We start from the raw sequence: 6,362 nt of genomic DNA, 5'->3' as shown, positions 1-6,362 counted from the left end.
GCGTTAAAAAAAAGAAAGGTTTTACTGCTTGGCGGAAGCTAGCAGTAAGCTAAGGACTGGACGATTTTATTGTTCTTACTTTTCACTCCTAGCGAACGAAACGCCCACGGCAAATCCTGACAGCCAGCCCAAAGGGAGTGAAAGGGGGAACTGAAGAAAAAGGGGTTGTTCCAAGAGGTGAAATAAGAATTATTCTTATTGTTAACTAAAGAGTAACTTATCAAAGTAGGACGAACATATTCTCGACTGCAATTTTGTCCGATTGGCTCTATAATTCTCCGTTTAGGCCTAGAGCGAACGCGAGTGACTTTCTACAAAAAGGAAATTGTTCTTTTTATTGTTTTCAAAGTTAATGTAAATTTTCATTCGTGCGTATAAATTATGAACTAGGAAAGGTGCAAGTTTCTTGGAAAATTTACATTCACCTTAATGTCTGGCATGAAGCGAAAAGGGTAAAGTTGACTTACAGTACCACCATGGCCTTTTAATAATATGTCACTGCCTGTTCTTCTATAGGAAGTTCCTGAAGTCATCCTGAGAAGTTAATTTCTACTGAGAACTAACTTCCCAACGTAGCTTAATTTAATGCGGGCCTATGTAACCAGACGGACATTACAGAGCAATTATAGGTCATAGAGAAAAGTTGACTTATCCACTTATTCCGCTTCACAGCAGATGTAGGATGTAGGTTTCACATTGTCGCTCACCGCGCACCGTGACCCCTTATGGCTCCGCGTGAGTATGCAACCCGTCCGCACCCCTGCATCCGGTACTGTATAACCAACGGCGCCGATAGGCCACCATCTCTTTGTAACAAACAGCAAACTGAATTGGCTTTCCAGCATAGCGATTGAAAAATCACATGTAGCAAAAACATCGCAATCAGTTGGGAAAACCTCTCAGTACTTTGCTAATACACGGAGCAAAAATGTTTGAGAAAACAGCAAACCAAACGACAGCGCAACATTTTATTTTTTCCTGTAATGGTTATATTTTTTGCTTGCGCTTTACAACTGCGCTCAAGTGCTGCCGGCCATGGGCACGGCGCGTTGACCGGAGCCGTTCCTCGAAAAGGCGTTATGGTAAAAGCGCGTCGAGATGCAAACAGAAGCTCATTACCGAAGCCCGGGATGAGTGGGATAAAACGAATTACTGATTAATGTCCTACAATGACTTGTTGGGCTTGTCAGCGGATTGGAGCTGGGCCAGAGAGAGGAGCAGGCCGGAGGAAAAAGAGGAAGGGGGGGGGGGGTGCACAGTACGGTGCGTGCGGGGTGGCGCTGCCGGCCCAGAACAGGGATTAGCCTCGGCCATGTGGGTGGCTGCGTGGCGCTTATTGTGAGGGAGCTGAGCGCCCCAGGGGCTGGGGGCCAACGGACCTCGCGGTGAAAGTGAAACGCAAGGAGCCAGTGTAGTGAGCCAGTTAGTCATTGAATTACGGCGAGCAAAGATTTGTTTTAATGTGGCGCCTTCAAGTCGTGTAACCAGAAGAAAATGGAAGTACAGGTACTCTATATTAACTCTTAAAAAGGAAGACATGATTATGATGTCGTGATGTCTAAACTATAAATGTCTAAGGACAATAATTATTGTAACTAGCACCGGATTGCTGTGATATGACTAAGTTTAGACACAACAGTATTTAACTTACATTACATTAAGTAACTAGCTCCTAGTTACAATATTATATCTCTGAACTCATCACTAAAAACTGAGTGCCGTCTTTTATTGACGCCAAAATTTGTCGTCTTTTCGCTAAACACGCCAGATTTCTGCGCCTTTAGACGCCAAGATTTTGGGCCTTTACACGCCAATATTTTAGTGTCTAAAGACGCAAGCCAATTTGCAGGGTAGTCGGCACAGAAGTCGGTGCTAGATACAATTATTGTCCTTAAACTTTTAAAATAATTGTGTACGTTTTCCAATTTCAACATTGGCATCTGTCTCATTACGTTTTGACATGGTCATGTCTACTTGCTTTTATGCGGTCTACAGCGTAACTGAGAACTGCGCCTAAGGGCCACCCTGTGTACTGAGCAAAATATTTAACAGTTTAATAAAAAAGAGTTAGAAATTTAAAAACAACAAATAAGGAAAAAATTGAGAACAGGTATAGCTGGGCGCCATGCACGCAGGCCAGTCTACGCCAGGCAGCGCCAAGGCACCCTACCTCACAAGACGCGCAACAAGTAGCGCACTACTGCTGCTGCCGCCCCCGAGGCCGCCCCCCACACACGGCGACACCTGAGGGACCCCCGGGGCCCCTCCTCGGGGAGGGATCATGCTGTTGTAGTACAAACATCATCCACTCAACGTGAGCTGGGCTGGCCGGGGACCGTAGGGGACCGACAGGGCAGGGATGGAACAAACAGCCCTAATCAACCCAGAGATGAGCCACCAGGTATGTGCTACTAGTCTCTCTCTCTCTCTCTCTCTCTCTCTCTCTCTCTCTCTCTCTGACATATCGAATGGCGGGTCTCCACTCCATAGCCAGGTCTCCAGATGGTCAATGACTGATAACTTGGATGAAAAGAGTCGGCAAGTGGGACAAAGGGGAAATATGTCAAAGATGCAATACACACGGTCTCCATACCCAACCTGTGTGTGGGGTAGGTTTTGGGTTACAATTATGTCCTTGCATCTTGTGTGGACAACGACGAAGCACCGTATGATAGAAAGATAAAAATGTCTAATTTAGAATATGTGTTTGTCCTCTGCGGTGTGCGACAAAGGGGGGTGGTTGTCGTGTAAAAATCATAGGTATAAATATTGCACTGCTTTTGGAATGAATTAATCTACATATCTTCTTTGATAGATCGGTCAGCAGTAACATAATAACTCTTACATGCACACACTTAATGTATTTGTATGTTTTTGTGCAAATGTTCGCTTTAAGTTATACCTACGTTTTGTTTGGCACAAATTTGTACGACAATAACGTGTATGATTTCCTACAAATGAATGCACAAAAGTGTTCACGCAGAAATGTGTGCAAAAAATTTGACTGCCTTTTAATTTGTATGCACCTGCAAACACTCACAGCGCGTAGAGCCAATAACAGCCGATGATAACACAATTTCATGCAATTTGGCGCAACTCCACTCCATATGCTTTAGATCTGAGAGCAGCTCACACGACGGCCGCCACTGGCAGATCAATCCCACTATCACGCAGAGTAGAGTTAGCGATACAGTGTATCGTATCATCACAGACTCTGCACAACTTTCCCTCTCAAAGCGGAGGCAAAATTCGCCGCCAGCGACTCATCTTTAAACCACCTGTCTCAGCCAAAAACGCATCACGCAAACACGCTCCGCACAGCCCCTTTTACCTCGGCTCTAAGCTCTCACACTCCCGCACACTCACACTCACACACACACATTCTCCTCCAATATACACACTTGGCGGCCCGGCGCCCCCAGAGCGCTGTTTCCGCACCAGTGCTTCTTCAGGCGGCCAGGGCGGAGAGTAGCGGCGCTTGGCGGGACGCGGGCTGGGGCGGGGCGGAGCGGGTGGTCCTGAACGGAGCGGCAAGGCTCTGTAGGTGTATGTGTGTATGCCTGATACTGCCCACTCCCGACCCTTCAGCAATTGCTCCCTCATTCACAACAATACGTCCTCTATTTCGCCAAAAGGCGACAAAGCACCGCCCTCGCTGCTGCCTTGAGGCTGAAAAAAAAACAGTACCTCAATACTTAATAATTAGTGATAACTGTTAATGACAAAAATGTTAAACTAACAACAACGTTGATATTATTTGTATTGGATGATTAACTGAAGTTATTTGAAGTATGCTTAGTTTGTATGACGGACGTGCAATCCGATAGCCTAGGTCGTGGACGGGGTGGACGTCCAGGAACACACCTCATTTAGGTAGGCCAGGCTGAAACACGACACCGCCACGATCAAGTCAAAGAGTCTCTCTCTCTCTCTCTCTCTCTCTCTCTCTCTCTCTCTCTCTCTCTCTCTCTCTGTCCTGACGCGACGTCGGGGCTGGCGGACCGCAAAGAAGGGTCCCGGTGCTGAAAGGAATGAATATTCTCTGCTCCGCTCGCTGTCGAAGCCGATGGATGTATCCTCCTGCGGCCTGCCGGGCCGCCTGGCCTGCCCCGGCTCCGGCCGCTCCGTAAAAAGATGAGGCGGGCGTGTTTGGTAAACAGGACTGCAGCCACGCGGAAACGGCGGAGCGAGGCGAGGCGGGACGGGTGACGAGATGGGGGGCCAGGCTTCAACAGAGGCACCCCTTTTGGCATGTCAGTATCGATAAGGGCAGCGGCAGCTATGGATTGATATTTCAGATTTCACAGGAGTAGAGGTTGTGCCCTATGGGGCTTTTCAGACTGTTGCGAGTGGTATACAAGCTGGGGGTCCGGGTGCTGGCCAGGCTGACATTGTCATGCGAAGAGCGACCGCTGGACTTCGCCGGGCTGGATGCTGGATAACTTCAGTTGAGAAACAATGGGGCCCAAGGATGGAAGTTGGTGTAACCGTCCTATAAACAAGGCACAAAATATATAGGGTGGCCCAGTGTCCCATAGGCCCCCGTACTTACTTAGTCACACTGTACTGCATTCAGGCGTATGGGCGGGTTACCTACCGTCGCTCACCGCGGCCCCTTACGGCACGTCTAGGGCAAAACCACGCGGCTAATGACTTCTTGCAAAACGGGGTTTGCGGCTTCAGTTCCGTAGATTCCACACTCATTGACCGATGTATCTATTGAAATTGTTTTGGGTGGGGTGGTGGGGTGAAACGAATAAGGGGTGAGTTAATTCGAAATTCAAATTCCTTTGATATCAAATGAATTTAAAATATTACAGACGTTTTAAAACGTATTTTGGTGGGAGTTTATTTCTTCTTTATTTTGGTAAAGCCTCAAGTTTTTAAAGACGAAACTGTCGAGGAGTAACCATTAATAAAGGCAATTTAACCAATTTGGATAAAAAGAATGCTTACAGGTTGTTAGATTATGCATAGTTAAGCAAAACTAACTTCAAATTCGAATTCAGTGACCTAAAACCCCAGAAAAGGAAGTAAGGAGGCTGCTCAGTTCAAAAATCGATTTACCAGCGCGTTTTGGAGGTACTGTATTTTGCCCACTGTGCATGCACTTCCCGCGTAAGGAGACAATAGGCAACCGGTTGCCCACAAAAATTCTACGTTTTTGTGGTAGACTTAGACAGATACCCCGCGAAGCATGTTCAAAGATGATTTGCAATAATATATTACATTAGAAGCAATGTAGGTCTGCAGCTCCCAGCTCCCAGAGCAAAAATTAAAAGCCAGATAAACTCAGTTTCTTTGGTGACTCACCGGCATCACTCGTTTACGCCTCAAGTGCGAGCAAAATAAATTCACACGGGTGGTGTGCAAAAGTCGGAGAAGGTTAGCTAGCTGTTATTGTCGTGTTACGGTTGGAGACAGGAGGGAGAGAACACGACCAATAGTGGGACTAAAGGTTGGGGGTGTATCTGGTAACTCCTACACACCTGATATCCGAGGTATGAGGTATCTCGGCGAGTCTCCCCCCCACCCCTTTCTCTCTCTCTCTCTCTCTCTCTCTCTCTCTCTCTCTCTCTCTCTCTCTCTCTCTCTCTCTCTCTCTTCGCCCTCCACCCAAACCCCTCCACACCGGAAAGAGGTGAGGAAGTGCAAAGCCTGCCGGCCAGGTACGACGAGGGGGAGGAGGGTGGGGTCGGGCGGGGGCGGCCCCTGGTGCTTGAGAGATAAAGAGAGAGGGGGAGCAGCTATCCCCGTTCCACACGGCTGCGCCCGGCTGCGTCGCGCCGGCCGCCACCCTGCAGAGCAGCAGCTCCACGAGCAGCAGCTCCACGAGCAGCAGCTCCACGAGCAGCTCGAGGACGGCCCGCGCGGGGCCCCGGGGCCCTCTCTATGCGCGCAGCTCGGCGCTGTTCTGCTGCCGCACTCGTGTCGAGGGCGCGCACTTTTCGCAGCCGCGGCGCCCCGCCACTAGAGCCACACTATGCAGCCCCAGAGCAGCGCGCAGCTAGGCGACACTCCACTCCGCCTCGGGCGCCCTCCACGCGAGAGGGCTAATTCAGTTGTGTCATCATGTTTTCCTTCCAACACCGCCAGTGATGGAATTAAAAGTGAGAGGGGATTCGCAGAGAGATGGGAATACTGCCGCGACACGAGTTGGCATAGTGCACAGCAATGCGATCATCAGGGTGCGAACCTTGCCAAACAACGGGGTCGCGCAGGAGAGGGAGAGTCAGTAAGGCTTCATAGCCCCCGTGAGTGATCCGCGTGACCGTGCAGCTAAGCGATGTTGTGATGGTCGGGGGATAGTGACCACAAGGAGGCTTCCGCCGCCCCGCCCCGCCCCGCCCCGCCCCGCCCCG

Source organism: Frankliniella occidentalis, unplaced genomic scaffold, assembly GCF_000697945.3.
Source record: "Frankliniella occidentalis isolate FOCC.00 unplaced genomic scaffold, Focc_3.1 Scaffold238, whole genome shotgun sequence".
NCBI classification, from domain to species: Eukaryota; Metazoa; Arthropoda; class Insecta; order Thysanoptera; family Thripidae; genus Frankliniella; species Frankliniella occidentalis.
Note: the sequence above shows the minus strand (reverse complement) of the source record.